The following is an 18,989-nucleotide window of genomic DNA, read 5'->3' as shown; positions in this document are numbered from 1 at the left end:
TGGTTCCAATGTTAGTAGGAATCTGTGTTTGCTATGCTGACTTGCAGTGCCTGTTGCTTTCCAGGGCTAAGGTATCTTTTACTTTATGCAATAATAAAGAATGTTTTCAAAGCCAAAAAATCTGTTTATTGAAAAGAAAATTCATTTATTGAAAAGAAACACAACTGCTTGGCAAAAAGAAAAGGCAAGGGGATGAGGTGGGGAACGGTACAATCACAGATTTGGGTATGTCCTGTTATACTCAGCCTTCCTATCTGGAGTGCTGTGCAATGAGTGCTGCACTTTAGGATGGCTATACTGCATGATGATGGGGGTTGAGTGCAGTGGATAAGGGTTGTAGTTTTCAGGTCTGGGTGGTGAAGCTATAGATGTTGGAGGCAGCTGATGGCAATAAGAACCCGGATGTTGAGGAAAGTGGGTTGGAGGTGACATGGGGGCACAAGGGAAAGAGTTTTGGGAAAAGGGCTGCGGGGGCGGGGTGTGGCAGTGTTTCACTTGCATGGCTACAAGCGCCTGGATTGAGTCTGCTTGGCGCTCCAGGATGCATATCAGCCACTTTGTGCTTTGCTGCTGGCGCTCCTCATTCTGCTGGCGGATGCTCCGTTCACTCTCCCTCTACTCCTGCACTTTTAGAGTCTCCTTAAGGTACTGCTGCATGACTTCATACAGCATGTCTTCTTTGCTTCTACGTGGCCTCTTCCTAATTCTTTGGAGTCTTTCGGCCACTGATATCATGGACGGCTGGGATCTCAAGGTTGCATCTGTAAAGGCAAAATTCAACACTTAACAAAGGCAGCATTGTTCACACCAGACGGAGCAATGATTCCCCCATACTTAAGGGCAAGCACAGTCTACACAATAGCATAATTTGCCCGTCCCAAAGCGAGCGCACATAAGCCATGGGAGCCCCAAAATGGTGAGTAAGCACAGGGTCAAGGGGGATTGATTGTTTCACGGCTGTACTGTCCTCTGGGTTTCTGTGTCTTGGGGAGAGCCAACGGCTGCAGGGGGCCCCTATACTGAACACCGTCCCCACATTTTCCACAGGAGTTCATCCTGGAAGATATCTCACTGCTGAGGGTGACCTGGGAAGCAAGGGAGGGTCTTCAACTATAATGCGGCTTCCACCCTGGCCCATATGCAGCTTGCCTGTGTGCAGCAATTGTCTCCCTGCCCCTCATGGCACAGTGGCGTGGACATGTTAGCCTGACTGCGACAAAGACAACAGTGGCTCTCCCAAGAAACCTGTGCAAGCGCATTGCCCAACTTCTGGATGAGATCTTTAAAGAGATCACTGAGGCCGATTACCGCGATGTGAGAGAGCACATCAACGCCCTATTCTGCATCTAGGCATGCATGCAGCCCTAACCCTCCTCGCCCCAAGAGCCCGCACCGAATAACTTCCTTCCCAAAATAAAAGCTGCTTACCAGGAACCTCCTCGGGTGTTTGTCCTTCCCCAAGCACCGGCCGCCGCAACTGGCTACCTTCCACCAGGCTTGAGAACAGCTCCTGCCTGCATGCATCTCGGGATGCCGGGCCGTCCTCTGGCTCAGCCCCCGTCCCCCAGCACCCTCGCTCCCACTTTCTTCCTCCTGCCTTGTTGAACTGGGCTCTGAAGTGTCCATGGTGGTTCTCGGAGTGGAGGTGGGGTTGCCCCCAAGTATCGCGTCCAGCTCTTTGTAGCAACAGCAGGTCACAGGAGCACCACCAGAGTGGCGGTTTGCCTCGCGGGCTTTGTGGTAGGCATTCCGCAGCTCCTTCACTTTAACCCTGCACTGCACTGCGTCCCGGTCATGGCCCCTTTCCATCATGTCCCTTGATATCTGCCCAAAGGTACTGTAATTCCTATGGCTGGAGCGCAGCTGGGGCTGGACAGCTTCCTCCCCCCAAACACTGATGAGATCCAGCACCTCGCCATTGCTCCATACTGGGGACTGCCTGGTGCGTGGAGGCATGGTCACCTGGAAAGATGCGCTGAGAGAACTCCACTCCTTGCTGAGCAAACAGGAAGGGGATTTTCAAAATTCCCAGAGAATTTAAAGGGCGGGTCTGACAGTTGGTCACCTGAGGGCAGGGCAGTAGAGTTCAAAGTGATGACCAGAGTGGCTAGAACAGGCATTGTGGGACACTTCTGGAGGCCGATCAGAGCGCATTAATAGACCAGGGCATCCACACTGGTGCTGCAGTGCTCCAGCGAGGGCGCATTAAATGTTATTCCACTCACCGAGGTGGATTATCAGGAGTGCTCTAGCCGCAGAGTCCAGGCGCTCTACATGCCTTGCCAGTGTGGATGCGTCATGAGTTAGGGCACCCGGGGCTGCTTTAATGTGCTTTAACTCGCAAGTGTAGCCATGCCCACAAACACCTCAGGAATTAAGGTTGTTTGTAGCTCTGAATTTTGACAAGAGATCAAAATAGATGAGTCAGTTGATGACAGAAAGAGGAAAAGCTAACATTAGGGAAGAGATCTAGGAAGACTGACTTTTTTTTTTTTTCCCCCTAAGAGAAAATTTTGGGAACACTGCCATTTTACACAGTCAGAGAAATGCCACCATGTAGTCATGGTGATTGAGGGAATAGTGACAAGGCTTGAATCCAGGTGGGACTGAAGGAACGATATTGCCTTTAATAAATAGACACAAGAAAAGTGGAAAATTTCCCTTTTTCTATATTTACTAGTAGCATTCTGCAACCTGTCCATACAAGGTGAAGAGAATGGAATGAAAACTTTCTTGAAAAGTGTAATTAAGAAGAGGGAGAGGAATGTACTCTAACTTCTGAAATTGTAACTTCTGTAAATGAAATGTGAAATGCAAGGCAGAGTATACATAACTCCCCCTGTCTGATTAAATAGAAGTAAGAAACATAATACTTCTGACTTTGTATTGTGTAATAACATAGGTTGTATTGTGTGTTTAAACTGTGATATGTAATATGGATAAACAAAAAATACAAGCAAGAAGATGTCATGAATAGGGAAGGGCAAACTATTCCAATGAAACAAAAACCATCTGGCACCCTCTTCCAAAACAATGACTGAAGTGAATTAAAAACTTTATTGTGGTTTTAAAAGGCTGATCCTTTTTTAGTTGTTAATTAGGGTTACCATATTTCAACAAGCAAAAAAGAGGACGGGAGGAGCCCCGCCCTAGCTCCGCCCCTGCCCCTCCCACTTCCCGCCCCCCCAGAACCCCCAACCCTCCCCCCGTTCCTTGTCCCCTGACTGCCCCCTCCTGGGACCCCTGCCCCTAACTGCCCCCCGGGACTCCACTCCCTATCTAAGCCTCCTTGCCTCTTGTCCCCTGACTGCCCCAACCCTTATCCACACCCCCACCCCCAGACAGACCCCTGGGACTCCCACGCCCCATCCAACCACTCCCCACCCCCTGACAGCCCCCCCCAGAACTCCCAACCCATCTAAACCCCTCTGCTCCCTGTCCCCTGACTGCTCCGATCCCTCTCCCCACTCCTGCCCCCTGACAGCCCCCCCCAGAACTCCCAGCCCCCTACCCCCCGCTCCTTGTCCCCTGACTGCCCCCTCCTGGGACCCCTGCTCCTAACTGCCCTCCAGAACCCCACCCCCTACCTAAGACTCCCTGTTCCTTGTCCCCTAACTGCCCCCTCCTAAGACCCCCCCCAACTGCCCCCCAGGACCCTACCCCCTACCTGTACCCTGACTGCCCAAAACTTTATCCACTCCCCTCCAAAAGCCCCCCCCTGTTTCTTGACTGCCCCATCCAGAACCTCCCTGTCCCTTCTCCTGCCCCCCCTTACCCTGCTGCTCAGAACAGGGTGTTGGGCTCTGTGCCAGCCGGACACATGGCTGAGCTCCCCTGCACAACACAAAACCCGGTCCCTGGCCCTGCACAGGGCTGCCGGAGCGGGCTGCAGGAGGAGGAGCTGCCGGCCGGCTCAGAATGCAGGGAGGGGGGGGGTGGGAGGAGGAAGCTGCTCCGGAGTCCAGCCCGGGACTTTCCTGCAGCCCTCCCAGCCGCTCGCTCTGCCGGGGGAGGGGGGAAATCCCGGACATTGTGAGTGCTTTACAAATTCCCCCCGACGCTATTTTTAGCACACAAAAGGAGGACATGTCCGGGTAAATCCGGACGAATGGTAACCCTATGTTAATGTACTGTTTCTGTCCATTTCCTGGTTCTGGCCAGGACTGGAAACAGAAATGCCAGGAGAGAAGAAATGTAAATGGTATTTTTGACTCAGCCCAGACCAGTAAGAACTGGAAATCTGACTGAAAAAGTTTTTGCAAGATAATCCAGCCTCATTTCTATGCCAAAGAGTTTGGCATGAGATCTGAACTTTTGCATGTTTCTTCCAAACTAAACCAGTGGGCTACCAAGTAACCAGTCATTTAATATATTGATCACTTCAATGGGCTGCTGGGCCAGTTTTCCCCCCTCTCTCTAATGCACTGCAGTGCCTCTCTGGGCAGGCTAATGCATATGGAGTCAGCCAATGCAAAACCCTGCTGGCTTCTGCTTCCTGCTGCATCAGCTGACTGTGTCTCCACTACACCAAACTCCTGCCTGCCAGTGATTAGAAGCACCAATTTGCATACCCTGAATGGTTCCCGTTCCTCCTGCAAAGCACACAAACCCTCCCTGCTTAGGGCTACGTCAATGGAAGTCCAGCAGCTTGCGCCTCGTTGCCAAGATAAACCCAGCCATGTTTCACTTAGTTTCTATCACTGTCTTAGGCCTCATGCAGGCACCTCAAAAACACTTGGCATTTTCAGAGGCAAGTGTGGGATGAGAATAGATTATGTGGGGGAGATGGATGGGGGAAGGGAAGAGAGGAAACAATAGATTTTGGGCATTAATATCCTCATGAAGTATGCAAGCAGCTGTAAACACCTAGTGGACTTTTCATGATACGAACTCTGGTTTGTATTCTGTGCTGTGTCGGTATCAGAATCTCATTTAAGGATTTCAAAGGTTACCTTGTGGATATGCGGATGCAAATGTATGAGGTCTGAGAGAGTAGCAGGGCTGTGTGTGGTAGGGAGCAGAGGATTAGTGATGGGTGGAGACAATGGAATGAGCGATAAGGAAAATGAGAAAAATCAATGACAAATAGGTGAGAGAGGAATGGAAAGATTATGGAACTGCAGGTGGAGCTGGGAAGAAGAGAGAACAAACACAGGAATAGAAAGGCGGGAGATTATTAAACATAAGGCAGAGAAACACCAGCTAGTAAAAGGAGAGAGAGAATGCTATGAAAATAGAAGAAGAAAAATAAGAGAGAGAAAAGTTATTTAGAACCCCACTCCAGCAAAGACTTAAGCAGTCTCTGTCATTTGGACAACTAATGTGCTTTGCTTTGCTGGATTGGTCCCTATTTAGTGTACAGGTTAAAGCCAAACTGTTACAGAAATTAAAACTATGTAGAATGTTGAAGTTTAAAATGAGACACAAAATTCTTCGCTAACTTCCTTTTGGTTTCTGACCCAAACTATGTCTGTATTAGCATAATTTGGTATGGAGGCGTCAGTAGCAAATCCATAGTTAAATTTGCATTAAGATTTGTACTTAAAACAGGCCTGAAATCCCTCTACTTCCTATTTTAATAACTGAATTTAGTCTTGAAATTAACCACAATAGCTCATCAAAGGAAAATTAATTTTCCATGTAATTATCTTGTGTTGTGTTTTTTTTTTTTTTTTTTTTAGTAAAGCAATTACTAGCTTGGTCAGAAGACAGACTTTAAAATAATCCCTTATTGAATTTTGGTCCTGACCTATCTCATGTTTCTTTGGCTCCCTGTAGCCAAACAACCATTATCACCACAAATTCCCCCCCACCCCCCTTCTGCACACCCACACCCTTTCTCATAATGTAACTTGAGAAGTCATTTTCATACTTTATATTTAAACATAAAAGGTTGGATTGGCACCTCACAATCCATCCCCAGTAGAAGGAAGCATGTAGCTGCGCTGTACCAACAGTAGAAAAGGGACCATATTGTGCTCAGAAGGTTACACTTTAGTCCCTGCTTCCCCCACTCCTCTGTAAGGAAAGTAAGTGCTGCAGTAGTCTTTCTCCTGGTGCAATCCACTTTCTCCTCCATGTCAGAGCAACCAAAGCTCTGCCCGCAGTGGCAGTGTCTCTTCCCCACCATGCTGCTGCCCTTGAAATGCCACCTTGGTGCCCTGCATAGGAGCATTGCCAGGGGTCACAATCAGGCCCCAAAAGATTAGTTTCCCTAATTTGCTATAATTTAATTTGCGTTGCCTGGATCCACCAGCTGCTACTTTTCTCCCCTCTTGCCTGGCCTGGCTCCCTAACTCATCATCTGTCCTCCTCCTCACATGTATCTCACCTATTCCTGACTATGGGAAGGCAGGAAGACAAGCTGCCTAGCAGGGAGCCTGGTCACTAATCCATATGCCTTCTTCCTCCACAGTTGCGCTACTAAGATGGGGTTTACATGAGTGCAAACTCGGGTTCTCAAGCCTGATTTTGCAGCAACTCCCACCCTGTGCTTGCTCCAACCCAACCTCAAGTCTGACCTTATATTTTTTCATATACACCTCTACCTCGATATAACGCTGTCCTCGGGAGCCAAAAAATCTTACTGCGTTATAGGTGAAACTGCGTTATATTGAACTTGCTTTGATCCACCGGAGTACGCAGCCCCCCTACCCGCCCCCCCCCCCCGGAGCACTGCTTTACCGCGTTATATCCGAACTCGTGTTATATCGAGGTAGTGGGGTACAAACTTCACCACTGCATGTGTTTTGTGGTCATTCGTCTTTAGCTATGATGAGTGTTCTAGCTGTTACGAGGACTTAGATGTTTTGAGCAGGGTGTGGGACTAGATGACCTCTTGAGTTCCCTTCTAACCCTAATTGTCTATGATTGAATCTGCGTGTGCAGCCGCTAGTGGTTCTATAATGGAAATGAGAGGGAGGTTATGGAGTTGAGCAGACAATGTGTGTTTGGGCATTATGATTAAACTATGGTTGAAACTTTTGAACAGCTACTTTATGGGTTAAAAATGGGCTTTTAAAAATGTTTGCAAATAAATTGACGTTGAAATTTTTCATCTTAAAAAAAAAAAAAAAAGATGCCTCTTGTAATCATTTAAAAACATTTTTTCATGGGACTCTGGTAAACAAAATGTCTCAACAACCATTGCATTTTCAAAAAGTTTTCTTTTAAAAAATTGAAAATTAAAAATCCCTAAAAATTTAAAAAAGAAAACAAAAGAAAAAAATCCAGTTAGAACATTTCAAAATCCAAACCACTTCAGAAATGGTGTGTGTGTGTGTGTGTGTGTGTGTCTGAAAATAGGTTTTCATTATTCAACCAGCTCTAATTACGATGTTTGAGTGGTAAAGCATATTTGAGGTTGGTGTGTATGTAAATGTTGTCTTAACTAGTGATTCCTGGTTTTAAAAAGAACTCATTAGTAGGCAATGCATTTGAGCAACATTAACTCTCAATTAACAGATTTTTTTATGGGGGTTTTGGGTGTGTGTGCCCATCTGCCTACCTCTGTGACCTGGTCTCTTTTAGAGTTTCCCAAGCCATCTCAGCTATGCTTAAAAGTTCTTCCAAAATCTATTTGTCAAGCCTACAGCTAAGGCTGGCTGAAAAACAAGAATTCTGTTTCATGAAAAATGTTGACGCTTCAACGATTGGTTTTGTTTCACATTGGAACAAAAGCTAGATCTTTGAGAACATTTTTGCAAAAAAACAAACAAAAAAAAAAAACAAGCCGAGTGGTCAGGGCACTCAGGGGGATGGGGGAGACCCAGGTTTAAGTCCCTGCTCTGAATCAGGCACAGTGTATAGAGTCAATCTCCCTTTCAGGCTCTCCTGTTGGAGCTGTTCCACTTTGTATAAATAATTAAGTATTCACTAGACCAGAGAGAGAGAGAGACTGACTCTGTAGCCCAGTGTTCAGGGCACTCACCTGCAATGTGCCCTATTGACTATTCTGAGGTGGGTCTCAGTCTCTCTCTCATTTTGATCAGAAATTGCATTCTGGACCTGAGACACCTTTTGATATTGATGAATTGGGTCCTTGCCTGTTGCACTTGCTGACAAAAACACATTTAGTTGAAAAATTCCCATCTATATCTTTTCAGAGTGGTAGCCGTGTTGGTCTGTATCAGCAAAAACAATGAGGAGTCCTTGTGACACCTTAGAGACTAACAAATTTATTTTGGCCTAAGCTTTCGTGGGCTAAAACCCACTTCATCAGATGCATGGAGTGAAAAATACAGTAAACAGTATGTATATGAGAATTTGGGAGTTGCCTTACGAAGTGGGGGGTCAGTGCTAATGAGGCGATTCAATTAAGGTGGAAGTGGCCTATTCTCAACAGTTGATTACTTTTGTAGTGCTAACGAGGATAGTGCAATCAAGGTGGATGTGGCCTGTTCCCTACAGTTGACGAGAAGATGTGAGTATCCGCAGAGGGAAAATTACTTTTTGTAGTGACCCATCCATTCCCAGTCTTTCTTCAGGCCTAATTTGATGGTGTCCAGTTTGCAAATTAATTCCAGTTCTGCAGTTTCTCGTTGAAGTCTGTTTTTGAAGTTTTTTTGTTCAAGAATTGCCACTTGTACGTCTCTTATTGAATGTCCAGGGAAATTTAAGTGCTCTCCTACTGGTTTTTGAATGTTACAATTCTTGATGTCTGATTTGTGTCCATTTATTCTTTTGCATGGAGACTGTCCGGTTTGGCCAATGTACATGGCAGAGGGGCATTGCTGGCACATGATATATATCACATTGGTAGATATGCAGGTGAACGAGCTCCTGATGGTGTGGCTGATGTGGTTGGGTCCTATGATGGTGTCCCTTGAATGAATATGTGGACAGAGTTGGCAACGGGGTTTGTTGCAGGGATTGGTTCCTGGGTTAGTGTTTTTATTGTGTGGTGTGTAGTTGCTGGTGAGTATTTGCATCAGGTTTGGGGGGCTATCTGTAAGCCAGTAGGAAAGCACTTCAGTCTCTCTGGACACTCAATAACAGACCTAAAAGTGGCAATTCTTCAACAAAAAAAAATTCAAAAAAATCTTCAATGAGAAACTGCAGAACTGGAATTAATTTGGCCTCGTTAGCACTACAAAAGTAATCAACTGTTGAGAATAGGCCACTTCCACCTTAATTGAATTGGCCTCGTTAGCACTGACCCCACATTTGGTAAGGCAACTCCCATCTTTTCATATATACAGGGAAACCCCGCTATAACGCGCCCCGCGATAATGCAAATTCGGATATAACGCAATCATAAGGTGGCTCCCGCCGCCCCAAGCGCGCCAAAAAAAAAAAAAAAAGGTGGACGGAGCGCCGCCGAAGCACAAAACAAATAAACAAACGAAAAAAGCAGCCGGAGTGCCGCTGCAGAAAAACAAAAAAACAAAAAAAAGGAACGTGCCTTCCCCACTGCCTCTTCCTGCCCCCCCGCCCCCCCGCTTCTCCTTTTGACGGGAAGAGCCATTCTCCTCCCCAGGTGCTCCTCACTCTTCCTCTGCCCCTTGCCCATCTCCCCTGCTCGCTGCCCAAGAGAAATTGACTGGCTTGAAATTGACCGGCTTTAAATGGTAAAATTTTCGTAACCCCGCTATACCGCGACCCCTCATTTATCGCGATCGAATTTTTTGGACCCCAATCATCGCGTTATAGCGGGGTTTCACTGTAGATACTGCTTATTGATGCATCTGATGAAGTGGGCTTTAGCCCACGAAAGCTTATGCCTATCTATCTCTGTTTCCGGGCACATTTCAGTCAAATCTCTTCTACAGACCAACTTATGTATTGTCGTTGCATTTTAAATTGAAAAGAAAAGGAACCACCTGTGTGGCTAAACCTAAACCACACAATCCAATCTCTAACTCATGTCCTTCATTGTCCCTTCCTCTTTCTGGTGCATGTTGTATTCTCGCCTGTCTGTCAAATCCATCATGGAGACTGTATGTTCTTAAGGACAGGAGGCCTATCTCTTATGTGTTTTCTGTGAATAAACTGGCACACTTGTGGGTGCTATTAAATAAAGAATAATAATGATACTATCATTTATGTGCACACAAATGGCTGTACTGGGGTGAACTGAGAGGAGTTATGATAGAATCTTATGTGCCGTTCAGAACATATTGTTTGGGCTGTCAGAATTTAGAAAGTGACTTTGAGAGGAGAAGTCAGGAAACTGATTTTATTTAAACTCAGTGTGGATTGCCCAGGGTAGAAATGGTTTTTGGCAAAGTGAGTATTGAATGGGGCTGGAGACTACCATGCATGAGAATTGGTGCCTTCCTCACTAATTCTTGTTTGTTGTTTCAAAATGTATAGGCCCAGCTCCATTTCCATTTCATGCATTTTTGAGGCTTATTCTACTCAAAAATATTAATCCTCTATGACTAGGGCCCTACCAAATTCATGGCTGTGAAAAATACGTCACATACTGTGAAATCTGATCCCATGAAATCTGGCTAGTGCGAGGGAGGAACAGGGCTGGGGGTTCCTACTGTGCACAGGGCTCCAGCTGCTAGTGCAAGCCAGGTTGGGGAGATGGGACTTCATCTTCCTCTGTAGGGGCTGCTTCCCGGGGCCAGATAAGACCTCCCCCTCCGGGAACCTTCCCTGGCTGCAGGAAGCTCTGCAGCTTCTGGCTGGGAGCCCAGCTCTGAAGGCAGCACCATCACCAGTAGCAGTGCAGAAGTGAAGGTGGCAATACATCGGCCCCCCCTACAGTAGCCTTGCAACCCTCCCTCATGACTCCTTTTTGGGTTGGGACCCCCATAGTTACAATACTGTGAAATTTACTATTTAAATACCTGAAGTCATGAAATTTACTATTTTTAAAAGCCTATGACCATGAAATTGACCAAAATGGACCATGAATTTGGTAGCGCCTTATGACATAGAAGTTTTGACACGGGAATTGTTTTGTTGTCACAGATAGGACTATTACTTCAACAAGGGCATAAAGCAAAAGTAGCAGAACCCTTAAGTAACAAAGTTGCTATTGTCATACAAACATTCAGAGTAACAAGAAAACAAAAGAATACAAAATGGAATAGGTGACATTTGAGCAGAATTGTTTCTAAATTGTTTACCTCCACATTTTCCTGGAAATGACAAATCTATTATTTAAATAATTCACAGGAACATAGTAATCAAACTTAGCATTAATAAACAATTGACAGCAAACACAGTGCACGTTTGTAATGAGCCATCAATATTTAAAAATATCAATTATCCCCCAAATTACAGCATACTTACCAAATAGCCAATGAGAGTTGACTGATCATGATTTTAACATCTGGCTGAGTGGTGACATCTGAAAGTACATGTATGTGTTATTTGTTTATTCAAGATAGTTGCAATAATAATAATTAATAAGAAGACTTACTGTGTTTTTCATCCCAGGATCTCAATATGCTATTGCAAACATTAATAATTACAATTTACTTGCAAATTACTTCAAATAGTAAATGCTACAAATGAATTATTATACTTCTGACTTATTCACAATGGCCACCCCTGGGGGAGTGTGGTCTGCTGGCCAAGGGATGTGTCTAGCATGTATTGTGGTCAGGTGCATGCTTTCGTTAGGGGTGCATGCAGTCACATTTCTGAATAGTAAGAAAATGCATCCTCACCACATGGAGCCCAAGTCCGGTCTAGTGGAAACTTGCCCTGATTGGCAAGATGCCTGGAGCAGAGTGAGTATCTGCTAGCATCCCTCCTCCCACTCACCGTGCTGAACAGGGCAGGGTTTGGTCTGTATTGTATTAGTCCAAAAATATGTACTAATTGGTTTCAATATATGCAATAATAATATTAAGAATTTTTATCAAATGCAGCTTTGCCAGCTTGTAAACATTTTGAGTTGGTGGCATTGGTACATCAGAGCCAGCTCCCTTTCTGAACCTCACCCTCTTCCCCTTCTCTGTCTATTAATGTTTTTATATGGTCACTGTGATATGTTCTGCCCCTTGCACCTTCTTGTTCTTCCCTTCTCCTCTTTTTTGAAGATTCCACTGACCAGCAGCTACAAATGAGCAAAGATTTTCCATTGGAAGCAAAGTTTAAATGTTCCCACCCAGCACTGACAGACACTTCCTGGTAAACGTTAGTATTTGTTTAATGCTGCTTTGCAGGTGGCCCGACACCAGTGTGATGTAGTTAAGGTTGACTTTCAGCGATGGTTTCTGCAAAAGTCATATTTTTGAGGTTGTAAATGCTAGCTGTTGTCTAGCTGAGCTTCCCATAAAACAAGTAATCATTCGTGGTTATTTTAAGTCCTACTGGCTCCTCCCTAGAATGTTCTCCTCGCTCCATAATCTCATAACTTTGTATGTAAAATCCCTCCTTTTCTTTCTCTTGGTGCAGCGCTAGACCTTCTCTCTCCAGTGGGGACTTTTCTAACCCTCCAGAGCACCGTCAGAGGTGTGTGTTGGCTATTTTTCTCAGGAAAGGAGGGGAGGTATTTCCCAGCCAGGTATTTTATTTTGTTTCCTTTGTAAGGTGGCCCCCTTACAGGCTGTTCTCCATACCTGAGAGTGCTGTGCTCTTGCAATGCTGCTCCCTCTTTCCAGCTTTCTCTCTTATCCTGGCCAGCATTCCTTCTCTCTATAAAACAGGCTCTAATGTCCAAGGCTGCGTGTGTGAGTTACTGCTGAGTACTTAGGGCCTGGTCCTGCTTGGTGCTGAGTGCCTCCTGTGAGGTACTGAGTGCCCTTAGGTCTCGCAGAGGTTGATGGGAATTGTGGGTGCTCTGCATCTGGCAGGAGGTGCTCAGCACCTTGCAGGACAGGCCCTTAATGACTAACATGTTTGCTTACAGTCACTGCACTGCTAGTATCCAAGTTACTGCTTTGAGATACCTCAGCTTTGAAAAGAGCTGTATAACACTATGTAATACCCAGATATTCTTCTATTCCTCTTCATCTCTCTCTTTATCTCTGTGTTTCTCTAGCAAACACTCATACTCTTGTGTTCTCTCTCTCTCTCTCTCTCTCTCTCTCTCACACACACACACACACACACACACACACACACACACACACACACACACACACACACACACACACACACTAATCTCTGTTTTTATGTGTAGTTTCTCTCCTTTCCATATCCATGGAGGAAGTTTGAGGGGATACAGCCTTCTAAGGCACTTCTTACCAGAAGCACATGGTGGATATTAATCACACTGATCAGTAAAACATAATGAGGTCTAAACCTGTCCCTTACATTATTACACCCTTAAAAACAGATTTTAGATATTTATTCAGGTTTAGAGAGAAGAATGTGTCCTGTCTGATTTCCCTCTTCTACCATCCAAAACAATAAGTCAGAGAGCATCTCCTCATCCCACTATTTACCATATAAGGTTAAAATATGATTTTCATTTTAGATTATTAAAAGGAAGAGTGGGGCAAAGGGTAAATCCCTTGCAATCATTAGCTAGTTTGCACACGGGACAAACAAATATGACCAGTAGCATAAAAAATCACTCACTTCCTCTTCAGAAGTCTTTCCTGAGTTTACTTTAATCTCTTATGATTGCTGAAGTTCATTTGTCCCAGGTTCATAGTGACTTATCCCTCTATTATTAAGTACTTGTTCTATGGTAGTAACTAGAGTCCCCAGTCAGGTATCAGGGCCCCACTTTGATAAACATCATATACATGTCTAAAAATGCAGTCCCTTTCGCAAAGAGCTTACAGCCTAAACATATGACAAGAGGCAATAGGTAGTTCCAGCAAACAGCTGAGCGGAAGGACAAGTTAATAGTGTGCAAACCATATTTGGTTCAGTGAGCAGCAGTCACATCATATCCACTACTTACCCATTTTAACACCCTTCAGCCACCTGGTCATTGCTTGTAATACTACATAACACTGTAACATCACTGCATTATCGATTATTACTTGAGTGCTCAGAAGATGGACAGTTGGTCATTCTAGCCAGGGGTGATCACATTGCTAGGATTCTGTACCACTAAAAGACATCACTGGAATGCACAGACAGAGCCAGCTCTGAGCTGAGTTGGCAGCTCAATCTTGTGTGCCAGCATATCCTGTTTGGCCAGCATTGTTGATGTCTGACATCACCAGCTAATCCACTGCTGTAGTATTAATTTAGGTCAGCTTGCTCACAGTAATAATAATAATAAATAATAGGTATATCAGATTCTGTATACATGCTCTCATGCTACATATTTCAATGAGTATGTTTCTGTACCTCGTTGTATAGAAAACTGTCTTGCCAACAGGATCGTGAGCACTTACAAACTCCTATGGGAGTAATAGGCAAAGTCCTTGACTGGTGAGGAGATGTAGAAGTACATCCAGCTGCAAACTGAGTTCATTTTATTTTAACATTGATGCAACTTAATATGAATTACATTGTAATATGCTGCTCAGTCTATTTTAAATATTCTACAAGTGTGAGGCTCTTGTGGTAGAAGAAAGTGTTACTGACCAAATAATGGAGTTAGAATGGGAAGTAAAATCTAGAACTTTAGTTTTTTAAAACTAATTGTCTCTAATGACGTTGTTTAAAATAGCCTGATCAGATGAATGCCATATAATAGGCTGTAGAATGACTCAGATGTATTGATGGCAGCTTCATTAAGGATTCAGGACAAGCTGTCTGTATTGATAACTTCCATGTCTGATAGCTAGACTTGACACCAGAGAGAGTTTGAGGCCTAATGGCATAGTAATAGTGCAGTGGGCTGCCATGTTAGAAACTGAACATTAGCAGCTGATTGGTGACCCTCATCCCTGAGGGTAGTGGAGACTGCATGCATTACAGATACACAATGGACTGGTTTCAGAGTAACAGCCGTGTTAGTCTGTTATTATGCAAGGCACTGCATTTAGCCGTATGGAATGGAAATCCATCAACCTCATGAAAAAACTCGTACAGATACAGACAGACATCATCTTCCTTTCCAAATGCAAGCAGATGGACACAATGGACTGACTCTCTTGGAGGGAAAAGCAGGACATGCTTACTCATTTGACCAGCACCCCTTGAAGGCCAATTCAGCATTTTGCTGGAGGATGCAGCTTGTGAGTTTTATGTCAGGCCCCTTGCAGTGAAGAAATGAAGTGGCAAGTGAGTGGGTTGTGAGGAGAAGCGTAAAAATATAAACAAAACCAAGACAGTGGTTGGGCTAAAGCCCAGGTTCCTAAGATTTTGAGTTTAGCTGTTCTTCAATAGAAGCAGAATTTTTTTTTTTTTTTGCATTAAGCGGATCTGATTATCTGCTCCATAGCTTTGGAAACACAGTTAGCTGCAGCCCTGGCTGGGGAATTCAAAGGACCATTGCTATTATGCTTCAGGGACTTTTTAAGGAAAACATTAGAAAAATGTCATGTAATGAACTTGTTTGACTTGGTATATGGTATGCTAGGAGGGAGGCATATGGGAATTAATACATGCTAGACATATTTAAGTTTTAATGTTTTATTTTAAAATATGTGGCTATTTAACATGGAGTTAGTCAGAAAAGTTGTGATGTAAAATGGCAATTCTGTTCCCTGTGTATTTGGCTTTTAGTGACACTCTTTAAACTATTTTTGTCTCCTAATAATGGACATTTAGCTTCCAGGAACTCCCTATTCTACTCCCTTATATTATTGGTACCAATCTGTATCATAACCACAGGCTCCTCCCTAATAGATTTCACTAGAAGTTTCAGTACGTCTTGTGAGATCTACCACCCTCTTGGTGTGAAGACAAGTCATCTAATGTCTCTTATAGTCACCAACCTACCCACTATTGATATTTCTTTGTGTGTCCTTATTCATGACACTGGCTTAATCAATTGGAGGATCAAGACCGCCTTTTCCAAGGTAGGTGTGTCTTAGAGTGCCCCTGTACATTGTCTCTGTAAGTAATTAAGCCTCCCCCAATTCAGCAACTCTGTCTTAAAGATGCCGAGGGACATGTGTTTCTTGCACTGGGTGCATGCATACATTATGCACTCTAGGACTTGTCCAACTCCCTTTGAAGTAAACAGAGGACTTTCCATTGAATTCAATGGAAGTTGGCTCAGGCACTGAACTGCATAGTCCCTACCTTGACTAATCTATGGCTAGTTCTCTACCTCCACTGGATACACTGAGGTTTTTATTTATTTAATCATTTTTCTAAGCTTTCTTCCAATAACAGTTATTTGAGCATCCCACTCTTCTTGGCACCAAACTCCCATGCAGTTCAGACTTCCTTGTACTTGCTCTGTCTGATGTCTTTCTCAGTATGGGAGCTGACTTTAGATCAGTAGTTCTCAATAGTTTTGGGCTCAAGACCCAGGTGTAAATGTTTATGGCCTGTCATGACCCAGTGAATAGTCTGGGGGTGGAGGCCCTGGCATGGTTCCTGCCCCTCAGTGGGTTGGGTCCTGCTTGTCACTCACCCCTGCAGCTCCTGTGCTGTGGGGCTGGCTGAGCTTGGCTCTCTGCTCCGGGCGTTGCAACCCTGGGGTTGCAGTGCCACTCAGGTTTGGCCCTGCCCCCTTGACTGGACCAAATTTATGTGAGTGGAGTTGTGACCTGGCTCATGGGGTTACAGTGCCACACACTCGAATTTGCCCTACTCGGACTCCCGCCATCATGATGGCTGGGTTAAAGCTGAATGGTGCTGGGAACCCAGAGGTTGCAGTGCCTGCAGCAGGAAGGCGAGCTCAGCCACCTCGTGGGACAGGAGCCACAGGAGCTGCCACACAACCCTTTGAAACATTCTGGCGACCCAATTTTGGATCCCGACCCCTGGGTTGAGAAACTCTGCCTTAGATTATTAAGGGCAAGGTATAAATCCAGGGACCCTTGGTAGCTGTCTCAAAAAATACTTCTAGTTCCAAATGCAGCAACAGCTAGACAAGGGAGACTTCAAGGTTGTGTGGATGAGAAGATGGTGTGAAGAAGAAGGGTTTAAATTTATTTGGTTCCATGGAGTTTTTCGGATCAGGAAGAGCCACTACAGAAGGGATGGAACTAAACTGTTGCACAAAATATGGAGATAATTTTGATGGATTACTTAAATGCTGAAGAAAGCCAACAGGTACTGAGAAGCTCTCTGGTCAGACAAAGACATCTGTTAGGGATGGCAATAGAACAAAGGTGTCTCTGTATCTAGTAAAGGATAGCCCAGAAATGACAGCTGAACTGTATGAAGGGCAGGTTGAGATCAGAGAAGTACATTCCAGAAAAATAACAGGGTATCAGATTAAAGAGTTAAATTAAAATAGGCACACAGCCAAAAATTAAAACTAGAACTGGCTAGAAATGAGTGTGAGAAGCTTACATTCAAAAATAGGTGAACTAGAATGCCTGACAATAAAAAGGTATCTTGATAAAGACTGAAATATGGTGGGATGACCGTAGTAATGGGCTGGTCAACAGACAATCATGCCACCTTCTTACAAGCTGATTATTATATTACAGTTTTCTTACTGCTTCCTCTGATGCACCAGGTGCTGGCCACCGTCAGAGACACTGGTCTGATGGCAATTCCTATGCTCTCATTACTGTCAGCAGTGTAGTCAATACAGCAACATGAGAATGAGCTGGATTTCTGACTCTTGCATCATCAACTAATTCTGCCTTTATTTACATTTTTGTAACCCCTAGGAGATTTGATGAGGATTGGAAAGATGTAATAAGGGCAGAATTTAGCCTACAAAATAGTTATTACTGCTGGTGCTGAATGAGCTGAAAACAAGACAGCTTGATTTTCAATGCCTGGAATGAACTCTCAGAGTTGACAGTTATTCAAGTCAAAAGGTTTTGTTTGGTTTTGATCTGTAAGCAACTGTATGTTATGCCACCTTCTGAGCCAGAATAGAGAGAGAGGGGTTTTTCTTGCATAGTACCTCAGACTCCCACTTTAGGCTTGACCAAAGCCTACAAACCTGCTGAAGGTGAAATAATTTTCTCAATTTGGGATGAGGTTTGTTATTGTTTCCTCTTCTTTTACCATTTTAGAGTAATTTTTTGCCTTACCTGTGCCAGTTTTATAAATGTCCAGTGTGACGAAGGACACTGCTCAGAGTACTATAGAGGGTGAGAAGACAAGGAAGGGTGTTTTCTTTTTAATTACTCTAGGGGTAAAAACTGTGAGGAAAAACTCTGTAGGACAGAAACAATGAGGAGTCCTTGTGGCACCTTAGAGACTAAAATTTATCTGGGCATAAATAAATTTGTTAGTCTCTAAGGTGCCACAAGGACTCCTCGTTGTTTTTGCTGATAGCGACTAACACGGCTACCACTCTGAACTCTATAGGGCAGACTGGTTCTTAGCAATTAGTGCTGGCTGGCCAACATGAATTCTGTTTCATGAAAAAGTTTTGATGTTCTGACATTTGGTTTCATTCTGCATTGGAACAAAAAACTAGAACTTTTGCAATTTAGAGAGAGACCCCAGAATAACCTGTAGCCTGGTGCTAAGGTGGTTCAAGTCCCTGATTCAGAGCAGGAACTTGAGTCTCTCACATACCAGGGGAGTATCCAATTGCTATTCTGGGGTGAGAGGTCGGTCTGTCTTTTTCCCTGTAGACCTGAGAAACCTTTCCAGGGAAAAAGACCACTTTTATCAAAAAATTCTGGACCAAGTCTATCAGCAATACTGCTATTTAATTAGTCCTCCATGCCATAACTTCACCAGCACTACATGGCAGCATAGCATGACTTTATACTGCTGTGAAGTCAAAGCTCTATTTGGGCCTCTTCAACCCAATTGTCACTCTACTGGACCACATTGCCTCTTGCACAAACTTTGCTTATAAGCTCCATGCAGAGGCAATAGTCTACAGTGGTTTTATCTACTTTCGTGGGTAATGCTGGAAGTGTGGCTAACAGAACTTTTAAAAGACTAATTATAGCACAGAATCTCTAGTCCAACTGAAGAATTTTTGAAACAAAACATGGGCTCAGCAGTTCTAGATTTAATAAAACATAGAGGCCAGATTTTCTAAAGGAGCATCTAAATGTATGTGCCCAAAATTGCAC

At 44.2% G+C, this 18,989-nt stretch overlaps 1 protein-coding gene across 4 annotated transcripts in view; it reads right to left on the bottom strand.

Moving 5' to 3' along the window:
- C5H4orf19 (chromosome 5 C4orf19 homolog) overlaps positions 1–18,989 on the bottom strand; it is a 74,304-nt gene that overhangs the window by 18,512 nt on the left and 36,803 nt on the right. For 3 of the 4 annotated variants that reach the window (XM_054030810.1, XM_054030811.1, XM_054030813.1), the window contains one exon: positions 11,248–11,305. The gene's annotated coding sequence lies outside the window, so the exon portion shown is untranslated. Of the gene's footprint in view, positions 1–11,247; positions 11,306–12,524; positions 12,777–18,989 lie in introns of those variants that run through there. The other variant, XM_054030812.1, reaches the window with a different exon arrangement.

Source organism: Malaclemys terrapin, chromosome 5, assembly GCF_027887155.1.
Source record: "Malaclemys terrapin pileata isolate rMalTer1 chromosome 5, rMalTer1.hap1, whole genome shotgun sequence".
NCBI classification, from domain to species: Eukaryota; Metazoa; Chordata; order Testudines; family Emydidae; genus Malaclemys; species Malaclemys terrapin.
This window is presented reverse-complemented; position numbering and strand designations above follow the sequence as displayed.